Source organism: Natrix helvetica (genome assembly GCF_964273705.1).
Source record: "Natrix helvetica genome assembly, chromosome: 1".
Classification (NCBI taxonomy): domain Eukaryota; kingdom Metazoa; phylum Chordata; class Lepidosauria; order Squamata; family Natricidae; genus Natrix; species Natrix helvetica.
In genome coordinates this window covers 331,033,078-331,052,815 of record NC_138548.1, presented here as the reverse complement: position 1 = coordinate 331,052,815, position 19,738 = coordinate 331,033,078, and the positions used below count along the sequence as shown (strand labels likewise).

At 41.2% G+C, this 19,738-nt stretch overlaps 1 protein-coding gene across 1 annotated transcript in view; it reads right to left on the bottom strand.

Annotated features, from left to right (window-relative positions):
* Positions 1–19,738, bottom strand: part of SUCLG2 (succinate-CoA ligase GDP-forming subunit beta) — a 260,703-nt gene that overhangs the window by 38,924 nt on the left and 202,041 nt on the right. The gene's annotated exons all lie outside the window — the stretch shown is intronic.

Here is a 19,738-nt window from a genome sequence, read left to right as displayed (position 1 = left end):
CTGAAACTCAAATACTTTGGCCACCTAATGAAAAGGAAGGACTCACTGGAGAAGAGCCTAATGCTGGGAAAGATGGAGGGCAAAAGAAGAAGGGGACGGGGGAGAATGAGGTGGCTGAATGGAGTCACTGAAGCATGAATGGACTTAAATGGACTCCAGAGGATGGTAGAGGACAGGAGGGCCTGGAAGAACATTGTCCATGGGGTCGCGATGGGTGGGACACGAATTCACAACTAACAACAACATACTCCTTTGAAATTGCTTTGTGAAACAGACTGGCCATGGTGTTCTTTGTCTTCTCTTCTGAGGCCTTCTCCAATGCAGGTAGTCCTCGACTTACAACAGTTCGTTTAGTGACTGTTCAAAGTTACAGGGGCACTGAAAAAAGTGACTTATAACCATTTTTCACACAGGACTGTTGCAGCATCCCCATGGTCATGTGATCAAAATTTGGATGCTTGGCAACTGATTCATAATTATCCCGGGACAACTGATTCATAATTACTCCGGGACACTGCAACTGTGTCCCGGGGTCATGTGATCGATCCCATTTTGCAACCTTCCAACAAGCAAAGTCCATGGGGAAACCAGATTCATTTAACAACCATGTCACTGACTTGACAACTGCAATGATTCACTTAACAACTATGGCAAGAAAGGTCATAAAAAGGGGGCAAAGCTCACCTAACAAACGTCTTACTTAACATAACATTTTGGGCTCAATTGTGGTTGTAAGTCGAGGATTTCCTGTACTCAGTCCTGAAAAGGATTTTCCTGTATGCTCAATATAGGGTAAAATGAGATGAGGTTGCACTGAGGTTAATCCTAGACAAATCGCATAGACTTAATTGCCAATTGTTAGTCCCTATGGAAAGACTTCTTGCCAGGTGAAGTCCTTGCGTGGGATATCATCAATATGTGAATGACCTCAATTTCAGTTCTTCTTAATGTTGGAAGCTGAATCAGGAACACACCATTTGCAGCACCACCATAAAACTCTGGAAGAGGTCATCCATTCTTTTCCAAAAGGTACCACCCAAAGTTTATGATTTGTTACAAACTGTACATGACGAAGTTTTCAGAGGTGGTATTCAGCAGAGAACAGTTGTGGAGAACTGGTAATGGAAATTTTGAGTACCGTATTTTTGGGACTATAAGAAGCACCGGAGTATAAGACGCACCATAATTTTGAAGAGGTACATTTTTTAAAAAGGTTTTTGCACTCTGCAGGCTTCCCAAACCCTCTGCACACCTCGTTTTTTCACAAAAAAAAAAAAAAAAAAAAAAGACTTGCAGAGCTTTGGGAGGCTTGTAGAGTACTCCTAGGGGCTGAGGGAGGGGGGCAAAAAGAAGCAAAAAATGGCCCATTTTGCAAAAAACGGCTCATTTTTTTGCAAAAAAAAAAGGGCATGCAGAGCTTTGGGAGGCTGGTAGAGTTCATGGGGACTGGGTCCATTTTTTGCTCGTTTTTCCCCTTCCCAGCCCCCAGGAGTCCATTTTTGCAAAGGGGGTGGGGTTTTGGTAGGCCAAAAATGCTGTATTCAGTGTATAAGAAGCACCCAGATTATCACCCTCTTTTTTGGGGAAAAAGTGTGTCTTATACTCCGAAAAATACGGTAGTTTGAAGAACCGGTAAATACCACCTTTGACTGGCCCTTCTCCCATCTATTCTCTGCCTCCAGAGTCCCAGCTGATTGGAAGGAAATGGGGATTTTGCAGTCACCTTCCCCTGGAGTGGGGAGGGAAGGGAGATTTTACAGTATCCTTCCCCTGCCACGCCCACCAAACCACGCCCACCAAGCCACGCCACACCCACTAAGCCATGCCCACAGAACCAGAAGTAAAAAATTTTGAATCCCACCACTGAAAGTCACATAAATGTGACAAGGGGACATAGATACATTTTAGCTGTACTGCATTTAGTTGCTTTGCTCTATTTAAATTTTTTTACACTTTCACCACTTTTCTTTTGGGATAGCACACCATTCAAAAGCCAGATCTATCCCGGATTCAGGATTTGTCAGAGATTCAACTGAAACCATTGCAAGGTGAGATTGCTATATCAATCACAAACTTCTTGAAAGGATATTTTTTAATGCTCCTGTAACCATTTATTTATGCTACTGTAAGCGTTTTTATGGAACAGCCCTTAGTGGCAAATCAAAACCAAAATGCAGCAGCCAAAATCTTTAGTGAGATTCTACTTAATGAGAAGATGTCTCATTAGATTCAAAAGTCAGCTGTGCTCCACTTCTGAGCCTCCTATAAAGCATCACTCTTCATGTACCGCGCTCAAAGTGGTTTGGCTTCCCAAATGCTGCTATTTCCCAGATGGGAGTCTTCCTTAACTGAGCCACAGCATGCATGTGAGAACATTCATCATTCCTAGCTATGCAACCCCTATGGTGGAATATCCTCTCCAACAAAGTTAGCATTAATACTATAATATACACAGCAAGCAAAAATGTTTTCATTTTGAAGCTTTTCCCCATCTGTATAAAAGGGAGAGGGATAACGGGATGGAAACGCTTTTGACTAGCACTGATGATGTTACCTAGTTTGGCTAACGAAACGTCCGCAAGAAAACAACCAATCTCAGAGAGCACCAAGGACCCCTCCCCTCAACCCTGAGCTACAAATATTCTCCTTTATTGGTACATTTGTGGTTCCCTACAGCCACCCGATGCCTGAGTTTCATAATATTCCCTCTGCGTTCTTGAATCAGGTCCCTTCTGTTCCTCTAAAGCAGTCTTTTTTTTAATCTCAACAACTTTAAGAGGTGTAGACTTCAACTCCCCAGAATTCCCCCAGACAACATGCTGCCTGGGGAATTCTGGGAGCTGAAGCCCATGCATCTTAAAATTGCTGAGGTTGTGAAACACTTCTCTAAGGCTGTGCATTCCTGACTAACAAAAGGAGCCCAAAGACAACCTCAAAACAGAAAAAACGAAGAGGAAAAAAAACCTGAACAGGCCAAGTTTCACCTCAAAATATACATTTCGGTTCCTAAGATTTATTCTATGGGCAGAAAAGCAAGGCACAGCCTAGACCAGGGGTGTCCAAACTTGGGAACCATGCTGGCTGGGGAATTCTGGGAGTTGAAGTGCACAAGTCTTAAAGTTCCCAAGTTTGGACACCCCTGGCCTAGACTGATAACTATTAACACCATAATGCGAGTCATTGATTGAGATGGGTGGTCATAGAAATTGAATAAACAAATAAAATGTAGGACACTCAAATCTTCTAATATCCATTTTACTATCTACAAGAAGATTTTATTTCTTAATGTGGGAGGGGAAGGCGCACAAACCTGCTTTGTTATTAGAGCATGATGCCAATTGAGCAATGCCCCTCTCTTAGTTGTAACTTGGCATCTCCCAATCCACTAATGATGTGGAAAATCTGTCATTTAGAAGTAGGAAATGCAAATACGTTGCTTCCTTCAAACCCCTGCTACTGTATGTTTCCAGTTAGGTCCCTCCCCAGTCTTCACCCTATTGTAAGAAAATAGTTTGGCAAGAACCTCGGGCTGCCAAGCTTGGTTTCTCAAGGGTTTTCCTTTTTTCTGTTTTGCCCTGGGTTCCCAAAGGTGTCTGGTGATATATATATATATATATAGAGAGAGAGAGAGAGATTCGGGAATTAAGAACCTCTGTTTCTGCTTGGCTGTAGCACCAGGCAAAGCTTGTAACGAAAGGTCTGGTGGGTGGGTGAGCCAGGGTCTCTGCTCGGTATGGCATAATCAGAACTTGGCTGCATAGTTGGGATAATCAGTGCTGTAATTAGAATGCTCAATATAACCCCAGCTGATTATAGACTGAAAGAAGGGACTACAGCAGTAGTGGCTAACCTTTTTCGGCACCGAGTGCTGAAATGCACACTCATAATGCAATCCGTGCCCCCCGCGCATGCATGCACGACCCCCACGTCTGCCCCATGTATGGGCACAAATCCCTGCATGTGCCCCTTGCATGCACGCACACCTCCTGCATGCGCCCCATCCCCCACCATGTGCGGCACAGACTGAAAAATCAGCTGGCTGATGGGACATGTGCATGCGCAGCGGAGTTGAGGTGGGGCGACGGCTGGCAGAGGGCTCTCCATGCTACCTGTTGCATGCGTGCCATATGTTCGCCATCACAGTACTAGAGCTTCCTTTAGCTAAATTGCCAGCACCTCCCACTAGCATAAAATAAAAAGCTAAAAAGTTAGTCTCCAGGATCATGTTTAGCCATGAAACATTTGAAAATAGCACCTGTTTTCTGGGAAGGCATTTCTTATGCTGACAGTGAAGCTCTTTTGCTTCACTGGGCAAAGCAACTTTGGTACATACAGGCATTCCACACTTAGTGACTGCAATTTGTTCTGGTGAGTGACATGGTTGCTAAGTGAACCATGTGATTGAGAGAGATGCTGCTATAATGTCCTGTGCCTGTCCCGTTTTTCCTTCATTTTTGGGGCCTCCTTGCAGGGCGGAGAGATTGCTGAAACAGGTCATTTCTTCCTGAGCTGCTTTTTTTCACAATGCTGAACTTCCCCAAAGGTGCTCAAAGCCGAGTTAAGAAGCTCAGCTCTGCAACCTTGATTAGTTGAGTTAGAATCCTCAACTGACGCCTGAAACTGACCAGACCTGAATCAGTTTAACACTGAAGGCTTGTAGAGTCTTGAAGGTCACAAAATTATTTACATTACTGTCCTAATTGCGAATGGTTGTTATTTGAAGCAGTTGCTAAACGAGGGCTACCTGTACAAGGAATTGGAATGGCTAATTTTTTCCCCAAGGCAGGGTGATTACTTCATGCCATTCCTGGCAAAAGTGTCAATGGATTTAGTTTCCCTTTTCAAATCTCAAAAACCCATCTCCATGTGCTTGCTTTTGAGATTTGTGCTAAATGAACAAAGGATTTGGGGGCTTATTTATTATTTATGTAACGTAAAAACAAAATCCATATTCTCCAATGATCCAACATGTACCCAAAGTTCCCGCGCTGTATAATGAAACAAGAATTATGCAGCAATCCGAGAAATGCAAGTGGTATGGAGGATAAAGCAAATGTAGGATTAATAATTTAAGTGATGTGACACAACAGACGGCACATTTAGCCAGCATTTTACCAATGTGCTCTGGCAGAAAATGTGTTTCTGTACAGCTTCTTATCATGTTTTACATGGTTGCAAAGCTACAGGATGGGGGAGCAATGCAAATGTTCTGAAACAAGGGGAACAAGAAACTAAAAAAAAAATCTTTTGGCAAGATGATGTCTGGATTGCAAGACCTTTTGCATTACAAGTAAATTTTTCTATTATTTGAATCTTATAGATCCAGCTTAGTAAGCATTATATCCAATGGTAGTGTGGAACATACATTTTTTAAAAAGAACTACAAATAGTGCAAACTTTACAGAAAACCAACATAGCAGTAAAAAAAAAAGTAGTAGTTTCCAAACTGTAGGAGGTCCAGTGGGTGGTTGGATGAAGCTGATGATGTTTACCTGCTCTCTATAGCCGTGATGGGGAACCTATGGCACGCAGCGCCCTCTCTGTGGGCATGCAAGCTGTCACCCCAGTTCAGCTCCATTGTGCATGCAAGTGTGCCTCCCGCCAGCCAACTGGTTGTGGGGTCTCTGCTGCACATGAACATGGTGCGTGCAAGGGAGTGCACATTCGTGTGTGTGGTGCATGCAGGAAGAACACGTGCATACACAGGGGTCAGGGCGGCACATGCATGTGCAGGGCACATGCGGGGGGCACATGCACATTGCATTTTGGGGGTTTGGCTGCACGTACATTCGGCACTCAGTCCGGTGCCGGTTAGCCATCATTCCTCTATAGTGTCCTCTCCTACTGTCACTGTATTTTTCACAAGATCTCTATCAATTTCTCCTTTGGCATTTTACCAAGCCTTTTCAATCCTATCACTTTTCAATTTTTCCTTCCTTCCTTCCTCCCTCCCTCCATCTTCCTTCCGAGAGACATCCCTGGTTTTTAAATTAATTGTTAGTAGGGGAGGTTACAATATTGATAGACGTACTCAGCTACTCTAATCAAAACAATGCATCTTAAAATCCTGCACTCCTCCTCCTCCCCTTTTGAAGAAGGAAGTAAATGTCTTATTTCTTCCAAAAGAAGGAAAAACCGATGAAATTCTCTCATTTCTTCCTGCAAACTGCAGCTAATGTCAGGTGGCAAACACTAGGAATTTTGGACCTGAGGTCCATAGTTGCACCAAGTGCTTAATGGTGCAGCAATTTTCATTTTTCCTTTAGCTACAGAGACAACAGGGAGGGAATAGAAATGTGAGTATGTATGCTGGGTATGTAACATACATGGCTGCATACGAATCGGTTTGTGCCTGTTTATAAACTCCAAATAAATATTATTCCATGTAAAATTAAATAGATATAGGTGAAGTTTAATACCACTTTATAATGCCTTGGTAAGGCCACACTTGGAATACTGCATTCAGTTCTGGTCGCCACGATGTAGAAAAGATGTGGAGACTCTAGAAAGAGTGCAGAGAAGAGCAACAAAGATGATTAGGGGACTGCAGACTAAGAACGGTTACAGGAACTGGGTATGACTAGCTTAAGAGAAAGAAGGACTAGGGGAGACATGATAGCAGTGTTCCAATATCTCAGGGCTGCGACAAAGAAGAGGGAGTCAAGCTATTCTCCAAAGCACCTGAGGGCAGGACCAGAAGAGCAATGGGTGGAAAGAAGGAGCGAAGCAACTTGGAACTAAGGAAAATTTCCTAACAGAACAACTAACCAGTGGAACAACTTGCCTCTAGAAGTTGTGAATGCCCCAACACTGGAAGATTTTAAGAAGAGATTGGACACTCATTTCTCTGAAATGGTATAGGGTTTCCTGCCTGACCAGGGGGTTGGACTAGAAGACCTTCAAGGCCCCTTCCAACTCTGTTATTGTATTCTACTACAAGGATATAAACATAACATATACCACTGATACATTCCTATCAATGACTTGTTCAGGTCTACATACCTTATGGCTCATTGGAGGACATGTGTTCCCCCCCCCCCTCCACATCAAACCACACGTGGCCTGCTGGCATTTTGAAGCAAATAATCAATTCACTGCAAAACTGCTGGATATCCCTTTAGTGCTGTTGCCATGCGGCTAAACCCAAAATAATTGATTGGTGCCAAGTATTTCATTGTGGGCCCCTGTAATTTTTAATTCATCAATCTGGCTCTTTCCCCTTTACAGATTTCAAGTTGTTCCACTGGTTAGTTGTTCTAACTGTCAGGAAATTTCATGTTTCAGTGTCATGCACAGCCCATGAGTTGACAGGAATTGGGTAGTGGCTGAAGGGAGGAATATTATGCAGAAAGAGTATAACTTAACTTGGAAAGAAAAAAAAACCCAACCATGCTGCATTCACTTACTCCCACTCTGACCTTTTGGAAAAATTGGCGAAAGAACTTTTTTCTGGCTCTTTCCCCTGAATTTTATTTCTGTCTCCTTGTAGGCAGAGTTTCCTTAAGGTATAAAGTAAATGCTACCTTTTAAATCAGAGGCGCAGTGTTTCTATAAGTGCGAAGGCCACCACAGACATTACAAGGTTTGTTCAAATCCACACTTAAAAGAAAAAAAAGGGAGAGGGATTATTTTGCCATGGGTTTCGGGAGCTTTAAGGGACATACTGGTGCTTTAGCATCTGCAGCCTTAAAGACATCAACGTTATTCCTTTAATTCTCCCCATTTTGCAAACATGAAAATGAAGAATTCAAATTAATTTTACCTACTTGATTTGAAGGAATTGAAGGGGATGTATTCAGTTCTTGGATGATATTTGCCACATTCTTGTTTAAGCAAAAGCCACAGCAAGGGAACACCTAAGCCTCATCCTCAACTAAATTCATTATGTGTTTATTTGTTTCCTCTAAAAGATGGTGTAGCCACATGTTGACAATAAAATAAACAATAACAGGGTTGGAAGGGACCTTGAAGGTCTTCTAGTCCAACACCCTGCTCAAACAGGAGATCCCATCTCATTCCAGATAAATGGCCATCCAATCTCACTTATCTTGCCACAGGTGAAGAATAGGTTAACTTTAGAGGATCGAGGGATGGACGAGACGTGAGGCGTCTGAGGTAAGCTAACAGCGTTTATTATAAGCAGGAAGCAATACAAGTAACAGCAGTCAGTAAAAAGAATAGGCTCGCCCTGCTGGACAGTTATTTATACCCAGCTGTCAAGCAGGCGCCCAATAGGAATGCTTCTGGCAGCCTGCGTTCAGCCAGCCACGCTTTAGCCAATCAGGCGTGGCTTGAGTGTTGCCGGCTGTCAGTCGTAAGTCGAGGACCTGCGGCCAGTTGTAAGTCGAGGACTTTAGGACTGGTCGCAGGTCGAGGACTTAGCATCAACCTCTCAAATACTGGAATAATCTATCATATCGCCCCTAGTTCTTCTCTTAGTTAGACTAGAACATACACAGTTCCCTCATTCATTCATTTTTTATAGCCTCCAGATCCCTTATTATCTTTGATGCTCTTCTCTGCACTCTTTCTAAGGACTCAACATCTTTTTCATGTGATGGTGACCAGAAGTGGATATAGTATTCCAAATGTGGTCTTATCAGTGCAGTATAATATGGTGCTATCAGTTCATGTGATCTTGAAATTATCCCTCTGTTGATGAAATCAAGGACTGAATTAGCACTTTTGGCAGCTGCAACATACTACTGGCTCATACTTAAATGGTGATTTAGTAGGACACCTAAATCACAGCCAGGTATCTGTGCATTTGGTTTTTCTTGACTATGTATAAAAACTTATTTTTCTCACCACTGAATTGCATTTTGTTGGATAGGGCCAACAAAAAAGGAAGAAGAGAAATAAGAGGAACAATTAGTCACTGCTGGGCATATTTGAGAGTTCCAGTTACTTGAGAATTATCTTTGATATTTATTCCCAGGGCAGGAGAAAATGAAGATTCTTAGTTATTCTGTTTCACCTCCTGTAGCTCAAGTTACTTTTTAATTAATAAATGGAAACTTGAAAACAAGGGATCTGAATTAAAAAAAAAAGAAATAACAGACTGAATTCTTGAATGCCATGTATTATGTAAAATATTTACTTCTTGCAAATAATTAAAAAGTCTGATTATTTGACAAAAAGGATGTAGTCTTCAAAAATGGGAGTTAATTCTAATCTTGGGGTGTTGTTTGAAGATGCTTTGTTGACATTATTAATGTATTTGATTTATTACAGTTTACTGAAAAAACTTGTACCTCTCAAATCAACATCAAAGGAACCTGATATAATTTTTAATGGATATTACTAGCTAAAAAACCCCAGTTTTAATTCCACAAGATGCTTGTATCTTGCAAGAACATGCATTAATACTTTCCATGTGACATTCAGGCTAATTCAGCTCACTGCCAGCAGTTCAATCCTCATCGGCTCAAGTTTGACTTAGCCTTCCATCTTTCCCAGGTCGGTGAAATGAGGATGTACTGTAGATTGTTGGAGTCAATAGCCTGACATTGTAAGCCGCTTAGAGAGGGCGGTAAAGCACTATGAAGAAGTTTATAAGTCTTATTGCTATTATAGTGTATATTACATAAGATTATATATTATATTTATAATGTAACATATTATTATTGTTAGGCCTAGAAGCCATCTTTTGCATTGGGCCTTCTGGCCTGCCACATTCAATGCTGTGGGAAAATGGGAGGGGGGATTATATGGAGTATGGGAGATATACTGTATAATCATAATAACATTCCTTTCTCAGAGAGTCAAGGACACCTTGCCCTGCACCTGGAGGGGTATGACTGGGAGGCATCTCCAGTTGGGACAGTGCCTGATTGGGCCATCTGATGGACATGTGGGTGCTGGGCAGGGACTTTGACTTTTTTTTGGGTGGGGAAAACCTGGAAGCTTTCAGATTCAGGTTTTTCCAGATGTGCCAATATGGCATCTCTAATAAAATGGAACTTTGAAGAACTTCAAGCCTCGGAGTCTTCTTTCATTTGGGGTGTTACCTGGAACCTTGACAATGATGTGCTATGTGATGTGATATGAAAGAATATCATATCTGCCTTCTGGAATAATCTGTCAAAGGTGAGATCTTCCCTCTCATTCCTGGCCTTCTGGAAGAGACTAATAACATGGCTCTCCTACTTAGGCTGGGACATTGACAGGGGCCTGCTATATAAGGGGTGGCTGACAGGATAAAGATGATTCTTAACCCCCGACTGCTCATCATTTTGGGTTTTATTAATTTCAATTTCTAACTTATTCTTCTATTTTCATTATTTTTTAAACTCTTATTATACTGTAATCATGGTAGTGATATGGGCAGCCTAGAAATCCAGTTAAAATAAAATAAAATAATATTAGTGAGACACTTTGGTATAGGGGGTAAGGTTCCGGCCTAGAAACTAGGAGACTGTGAGTTTTGCCTTAAGCATGAAAAACTGGCTGAGTGATATTGGGCCAGTCATTTTCTCTCAGCACAAATTGTGGGAAAATAGGGAACGAGGCGTGGTGGGTTCCGGGAGGTACGGCCCGGTATGGCCGTACCGATAGTAGCCGGGAGCAGTGGCCACCGTATCAGTACAGTGGCTCATTTGGCCCACGCGCCCGCGTTCCATTGCTGTTTACAATGCGACCAGCCAATTGTGCATGCGCGCACAGCGTGTGGTGCCTGTGCAACCTCTGCTGAGCAGCTGGGTGTCACAGGGCAGTGGCGTGCACACACATGCACAGCACGCATGCCCAACTAGGATGCCCAATCCCATGCGCAGTGTACCAGTTGTGACGGGATCCGGAACCCACCACTGAGGAGTATTATGTATGTTCACCACCCTTAAGTAATAAAGGCGGGATAAAAACCAATCAATTTATCAAACAAACAAACAATATGTTTATGCAATTACATAAAATCTACCCTAACCAATTAGCTAGCACATATAAGCTTAAAGTCTTTCAAAATTCAAAAGTATGCAATGGAATCATATTAAAATTCTTTTTAAGTTAGATAAATTATATTGGGAGATTGTACCTGCAACTCCAGTTGCAGTCATGTTGTTGGAAAGATGTCATATGTTTGGTGTTATTTTATAGCTAAGGATGAGAGCAAGTATTTGGATCCAGAAGTGGGTTTCTACTGGTTCACACCAGTTCAGACAAACTGGTAGTTGTAATTTGGCCTGGGTTGCAGAACCGGCAGCGACCCAGGCTGGCCATGCCCTCAAACCGGTTCCCCAGTCGCTGCTGCCGTCATGTTTTTTAATAGTTTTTCATGTTAATCAAACATGCGCAAAACAATTAGCAGTGAACTGTGCACGCGCGCGAAGCGAACTGGTAGCAACACCGGTAGGAACCCATCCCTGTTTGGGTTATTGTATGTATGTATGTATGTATGTATGTATGTATGTATGTATGTATGTATGTATGTTCACTAAACTACACAGGTATGTTTACTTACAATGGCAATTCTGGAAGTTTCTGTTGCAGTTGTTTGACAAAACTTGTGTGGTCATTAACTGCAATGTCAGGCGATCACCATTTGTGTTCTCCTGCCAGCTTCCCCATTGACTGGTCATCAACCAAAAACTACCTATATTTCTTAGTAGCAAAGGAAAGTAGTGATGATACAGTGCTTAAAACAACCCAGTAAATATGATACCTCACCCATTTTCACTTGGATTTGCAAAACATTTTCCTCCTTGTAAGGGACTGTTGGTTTAGTTGCTGAGTATATTAAAGACCATTCATTGAGAGAGGAAAAAAAACTTGGATGATGAATGTTCATTTTTATCTTCTGCAGTTATATAAAACTAATTTGATTTAAAAAAAACTGAATAACTGTCGCAGCTTAAAAACTAATGATCAGTAATAAGATTCATACAACTAAAGTGCTAACTTCAGAATTCATATTGCAGACTGAACTGGATGGCTCACGGGCTTGGTAATGAGCTTGAAGGCCTTTTATCTCTGCCAATTTGAAGTTCTATTTGTAAACGTGTAGAGTAGCTTTAAAACAAATCACAGTTCAGTTGCCCCATTCATGTCTCAATCTGCAACCAGCTTAAGGACCGAGTGTTCCATATTGAGATAAGCATGTCCCTGATGCCTCAATTCCAATGAACCATAGCATGAAACATAAAAACAATGGCTTTGTAATTAGATGCAATGAAATGAGATAACAGAACCATTCTCTCCTGGTAAGGAATGAATGGGATAGGCATATAAAAGCTCTACAAGGAGACAGAAGCCTTGGCAGCACCAATTGCCTCTTAAGGCAGGAAATAAACCAAATGTCTTTCCTGCCTTAAGACATGGTGATGGATATAATGAGTCTACGAGGGGTCCTTCGTGCTCTCTGAGCTTGGTTGTTTTCTTTCAGATGTTTTGTTACCCAAACTAGGTAACATCTACTATCATCAGCAGCACATCATCAGTGCTAGTAAGGAATGGGATCTCCTCTTATTTCATATTGCTGTCAGTGTTGGTGGGGGTGGTCTTGGTAGTCCTTTGATTTGGCTTGTTTACTATTAGCTTGGCAGTTCCTTGACTGGGATATTGCTTACTTCTTTATTGTTGGCATGATGTTAATCTTTGCTCATCCTGGTGGGGAAGTGTTTCCCTGTTTGGCTTGTCTATTGTGCCTTTTGAACGGTATGTATTGTCTATATCTATGGGCTGTCAATGGCTGATTTGTCAGAGTGCCAAGCTTCCAGGAATTCTCTAGTGCTCTTTGGACTTGGCTTAATCTAGGATAGTCACAGTTTTCCTGTTGAAACTATGGTTAAGTCTCTCTATGTGTTGTGAAATTAAGGAGGGTTCATCATGTCTTCTAACATCTAGCTGGTATTCATGGATGTGTTCTGCTAGATTTCTGCCTATTTGTCCTAAAAAGTAGCTCTTGCAGTCTTGATACTATATGCTGCAGATCACTCCTGATTTCTCTTCTTGGGCTGCTGGGTCTTTTGGCTTACGTAAGATCTTTTGGTCTAATAGTATACTAGTAATGAGTCTAGTTGATTGTACAGATCAGCGGTAGGATTCACTTACCTTCCCTACCGATTCACAAATGTGAGCACATGCATGCCGCGTCTGCACATCACCTAATGAGCATCACAGTGCTTGTGCATTATGTCGGGGTGGGTGGGCGGAGCCTCCCACAGCCACCGCTACGGCTTTGCTGAACCAGAGAGAACCAGCTGAATACCACTTCTGGTACAGATGAAATGATTGGGGTAGATTTGCTTTGGTTAGCTGCCTATAGTTGCATGGACACAGGGCTAATCCTGGAAGCACTGGGAGAAAAACCATTATTTTTGGTGTAAGAACATTGCAGTAAACATCTAGTCCTTTTAAAACTTAATGAAAGATGGAGGATGCTCTCTGGCCATTTAAAAGACTTTTTAGAAAGTAAGAAGAAACCCATATTGTTCTCCTAACACTAGTTAAATTAGGTCTGCCTGGAGAATTCTGGGAGTTGAAGTCCACGCGTCTTAAAGTTGCAAAGGTTGGGAAACCATGAGTTAGATGGGCCTAAATACGCTGACAGAAAAATATCTAAATTCACTCTGATGAAATTCTTTTTAATATCCAGCTGAGCACATTTAAGATACCACACAAGATAATAAATGATTTGTTGGTGTTTTTATCTTAAGATACTTATGCTGAAACATTCTCATATATTGGAACAATATTGTAATGATTCTCACTGTTATCGCTTAACGAGATGCATTCAGCTAAAATATCTCTGATGGGTTGCCACTCCTAACTTTAAAACGTAATTAACGTCTTTTATTTAGGAAAAAAAGCATTTTTGTAATATGATATCTGACTTTGGTTTATTTGTACATAAAATATACATAAAGAGGAAGGGGAAAGCTAGCAGAGAAATCCAATCAACATACATGAATCTAAAGAGAATATTGTGCTACTTAGCTAAACTCCAAATAAACCAAATATAGAAACATTATTGGAAACCTGGAGTAACACAACACTGCAGAGAATCAACAAGAGACATTATTGGAAGATATGACTGGACATTCATTCTCCAAAGAAAAATTACCAGGTTGATCCAGAAGCTATTTCAGTAGCTATGGTGTCCCCTACAAAGAAATTTGCAAGTAGCCAAAATATGTTTTTTTTTAAACACAAACTCCACCTTTTTCTTTCTTTTCTACCATTTTGGGTATTGAGGGAACAAAGAGAACTGCAGAGTAAAATTAAAACTCAATGCTTTTGGATCTGTCAGGTGCACCACTCCCATAGTCTTCAACTCCATCTATCTTGGTGGAACAAGGCTGGGGAAAACTACCTACAATATTAAGTACCACTGATTTTCAGACTCAGTCTGAAAATGGAGAGTTTAACATCAAACATATCAGGCATTTCTATTAGTAAACCTGAAGAAAGCAAAGGGAATATTCTGACCTAGGCTTCCTGAGAAAGCATAAATCACAATCTTAGTCCCCAAAACCTTCTTTTATTTATACAGCTGTAAGTTATGGTCATTAACAGTCCACAAGGCTTCACAAACAGTCTGTGAAGGTTCTGACAGATGTCTGCTTGAGTTGCCACAGTCTTTCAGGGGAATGTTGATAAACACCCACCTTATCTCCCTCGGAATGCTGCCAGGAACCTAACTGCCAAATGCAGAGCAAGGCCAAACTTAGCACAGAGTCAAACAGAACTTTTCAAAGCTTGAACCGACCAAATGAACTAATTGCTTCCTGCAAAAGCTCATGTCCTGTTCACGCCTCTTTTATGTCTTATGGGAGGGGCCAATCATCTACAAGCCTTACTCCCAAGTCGACCCTGTTTTCTTATACAATAATACAATAGTAGAGTTGGAAGGGACCTTGGAGGTCTTCTAGTCCAACCCCCTGCCTAGGCAGGAAACCCTATACCGTTCCAGACAAATGGCTATCCAACATCTTCTTAAAGACTTCCAGTGTTGGGGCATTCACAACTTCTGGAGGCAAGCTGTTCCACTGATTAATTGTTCTAACTGTCAGGAAATTTCTCCTCAGTTCTAAGTTGCTTCTCTCCTTGATTAGTTTCCACCCATTGCTTCTTGTTCTACCCTCAGGTGCCTTGGAGAATAGTTTGACTCCCTCTTCTTTGTGGCAACCCCTGAGATATTGGAACACTGCTATCATGTCTCCCCTAGTCCTTCTTTCTCTTAAGCTAGACATACCCAGTTCCTGCAACCGTTCTTCATATGTTTTAGTCTCCAGTCCCCTAATCATCTTTGTTGCTCTTCTCTGCACTCTTTCTAGAGTCTCCACATCTTTTTTACATCGTGGCGACCAGAACTGAATGCAGTATTCCAAGTGTGGCCTTACCAAGGCATTATAAAATGGTATTAACACTTCACGTGATCTTGATTCTATCCCTCTGTTTATGTAGCTTAGAACTGTGTTGGCTTTTTTGGCAGCTGCTGCACACTGCTGGCTCATATTTAAATGGTTGTCCACTAGGACTCCAAGATCCCTCTCACAGTTACTACTACTGAGCAAGGTATCATCTATACTGTACCTGTGCATTCCGTTTTTGTTGCCTAAATGTAGAACCTTACTCTTAATTGTTCTTGCCTTCTGGCAGCTTTGGGCATGCGAATACTCCCACTGTTCTTCTGCCTCGCTGATGTCAAGGCTCCGGAGGCAGTAAATAACTACCAGATGGCCTTGGTCCCTTCTCTGCCTCCAACGCATAGCCCTCGCCCGAGCCTTCCCCAGACTCCAGGACTGGCCCATGTTCCCCCCCAACCTCCTTATTGTCTGAATCTGCTGCCAGCTCTGCTGGTTGCTGGTGGGCCACAACAGGGAAGGAAGCTATGCAGAGAGGCCTCCCTCTTCCTTCTCCATTGAAAAATAAGCCAGCCGCTCAGGAATTCTGGGAGTCAAAGTCCACAGGTCGTAAAGGGGCCATTGTTCCCCACCCCTAGCCTAAATACATGGTTCTGAACACTGTAGAAAGAAAATTGAGAAGGTCAGCCCTCCATTATATAAACCTCACCTTGTTCATTGACACTGGAAAGGCTGATTAAAAGTAGCCTTTTTCTGATTCCCTTTGGTTTAATTAAAATGTTTAGGAGCCTTTTAATTACAGTAGGTCAAAAGTACAGACATGGGGAGAAGTTTCCTATGGAGAATACCAAGATAAACTGAATTTTTCTTTTAATCAAATCTTTGGCGGAGATGCAACTTTGTTTGTAAACAGCTATATGGAAGCTAAATATATTTATTCATGACTTGACAAGAAATATAGCTCCGTAATTAATCATTTCCCTATCTAATTCAAACCGCATAGAACTTGTAGCCCCCCCTCTCATTATGGAAGTCGGCTATATACAAATGAATGATTATCTGCATTATCAACCATCTACACATGTGTGGCTCTTTTCAACACCAACAATGCTGTACCTTTGATGCCTGTTGTTAATCTCACCCACGTTCATTCAGCCTTTGTTTTGTTTTAAATTAAGAAAATCCCCTTACATATGAAATCAAGAGCTATTAAAACTATTGTTTTAGGTTATCTATTAATTGCAGGCTTCTCTATTTGTATTCACTTCTAAGAGGCTCACCCTTATTAATGGAAAACTCTTTCAAAAATCTGGTGGCCCAGAAATGTGAAAGGTCAAGGGTTGAGATAAATCTGTTGAGATAAATTTGTTGAGAGCCACGCAAGGCTTTTAGTTTCAGAAAATTATGGTCTGGAAAACAAAACAACCGAGCTCTTTGCATATGGACCAAAAGTGTGTGCGTGGCGGGGGGGGGGGGGAATCATCAGAGAATAAACTTAAAAAGTACTTAGTAAATTAATTGGCATTACTACAGGGACAGTTTGATTCATGCTTTCCAACTTCTCCTATTCTACAATAAACTTTGTGATATTTTTACTGAGATTTTACCTTTATAACATTCCTAGTTAGAAAGAAATGTGGTAAAATTGGAACTGACATTCTTTCCTCTGGTGAGCTGAGTTTCTATCAATATGGAAATATAATAGTGCTTGGTATCTGTAAAGCAATTTGTAGATTTAAAAAAAAAGAGACCTAGAAGATACTTTAACTATTGGTGCTTAAGTCTTTTAATAAACACATTGAATTTATTGTATTCGTGTTAAAATATTCTAGATTTCTCCCCCGTTATAAGAGCTGAACTTCTTATTTTAGTTTTGAGGCAATAGGTATATGGGCAAATTTTAACCAAGTTTTAGATTTTTTATTAGATTTAATACTAGCCCATCTAAATCTAATTCTCACAGATTAAACCTTATTGCGTGGTTTGTTTAATTAATTAATTTATTAAATTTATATGCCACCCATCTCGCTATCCAAAGTTTAATGGACATATGGAAACTGTATGTATGTATGTATGTATGTATGTATGTATGTATGTATGTATGTATGTATGTGTATGTATGTGTACACACACACACACACACAACTTTATATACACTATATATTACAATAATTTCCCCTCTAAAATTGGGTGGGATTTTGATCACATCATCGTGACCACCATTTTGTTCCAAATAAGAGTGACTCTTAACTATATTATTTTTCTGGTACCTGGGTTCTTAGTTGAATAGATTAATAAGTATGACATCATTGTTACATATGGTCATGATGACATTACATATTATATATGTTCACATATGACATTACTGTACCATATGTTCCTGATGAAATTGATCATTAACACGATCAATCGCTACATGAAAAAAACACCCTTTTTTCTAGATACCATTTAAATATATTATTAAGCAATAAAATTATATAAAAATGCAATTGCAGTTTGATGCTGCTTTTGTTTAGTTAAAACCTGTTCTGCAAAGGAAATCTTACTTGTCCCACTATTTCTCCTCTACCTGGTAAAAGTACCATGTAAAATTTTGATTGCAAAAATCTGGGTGACCCCTAGGTCTGGTAGCCCTAATTTTTTTTAATGTAATGAAAATAGTTCAGGGTTTAAACTAGAAACTTCCAGTATACTATAATATAGTGTAGAAAGACAATTTGATCTTCAGACTAATTTTTAGCATCATCCAACCTTGGCTTGGCAAAAAAATCGTTAATGAAGATAGGCTTTATATTACTATTCCAATGGTTGGCTGATGCTATAAATGGCTAGTCTGGAAGATTTTGGAAAGAAAAAAACTGTACAATAATTGCTTCATAATGAGTTGGTCTATCTATCCCAGGGAGTGTCAAATTCAATTTAATTGAGGGCCACACATCAGGGTTGAGGTTGACCTTGGGGGGGGCAGTGGTCATGATTGGGGTGGTCATGGCTGGGTGATTGCAGCTGCCGGGTGGTCGTGGCCAGCTTGATGTAGCTCGCATGGGGGGTGTGTGCTTGAAATGGCCTGGATGGGGCTGGGGGATTCACTGTCTCCAGCATGTGCCCAGGGGTCGGAGGCAGCCCCTCGCTGACTGCACGGCAGCCCTGCAGATCTAAGGCTGACCACGTTCCGGGGTCAGATGGCTGCCAGATGGCTGCCACCAAGTTTTAGATCAGAGCCTGACTGACCTGGGCCAGGGCTGAGTTGCTGGGGCCGGTCCTCCACTCTTTCCAGGGCAGCCTCAAGGGCCAGATCTAATCACATTGTGGGCCGGATCTGGCCCCTGGGCCCTGAGTTTGGCACCCCTGAACTAGCCCATAGTGAACAAAGCAATCCTTGACAGTCGTTTTGCTAACCTCAAAATGTCCCATGGAATTTGTGGAACCTAACTTTTCCTAGTGGGTGTGTGGTGTGGGGTCTTTGGTGTCCTTTGAGCCTGATGGTTTTTCTTGTAGATGTTTCAATACCAAATTAAGTAACATTCTTAGTGTACTAGTTTGGTAATAAAAGATCTACAAGTAAACCACCAAGGGCAGAGAACAGCAAGCACACCCCATAGTTCAACTTGGATCCCCAAATAGTCTCTTCTATCATTAATGAGGGTGATTATAGCTTATGGTTTTAAATATTCGTTTCTATCCTAACATGCACATTCTAGTTTTCATTGGTATTGTTTGGTTTATACTCTTATTACCATAAACTGCCAAGAGTCTGGTAACTTTGGGAGGTAGAGTGCTATAAATCTACCTATCTGTCCGTCCATTCATCCATCCATCCATTATATCCACCCTTAATGTGGATCATCATCAAGACTTAAAACCTTTCATCACTTAAAATCTGCTACTGATTTTCCCACGGGTAGTGGCAACGTAAGTGTTATTATTTTTTGCCTCTGTTGGGCTCACGATGCTCTCTTTACCCTTTAATCTTTCCCACCACCCCAGGGACCAATTTTTCCCCTTCCTACTCCACTGATATCACCTGCTGCGTATCTAGTGATCCTTGGAGAATAGACTGGAGATCTGCTAAACTGGAGCAACACATCAGCCCCTATGTTTTTTTGTAATGAACATAAAAGTGAACCCCCCCCCCAAAAAACAATTAAAGTGTACCTAATACTTGAAAAGTAGTTACACCTGTCACATCTGCACTTCTTAGTGATAGTTCTCCAGAAGCAGCTTGCCCAAATGGACAGAAATGACATGTGGAATTTTTGTCATGCAGTATAAGAGTTCCATTGCTGAATGATATAAAGATGAAGGGGGAAAAATGTTCGTATCACTACCCCTGAAATTCTGTAAAGGCTTCCAACAATAGATGTGATCCACGTTGCTGCTCATTATGGATTCAGATCTTATTTTCTCTACATGTCAACAACAGGCAAAACCTGCAG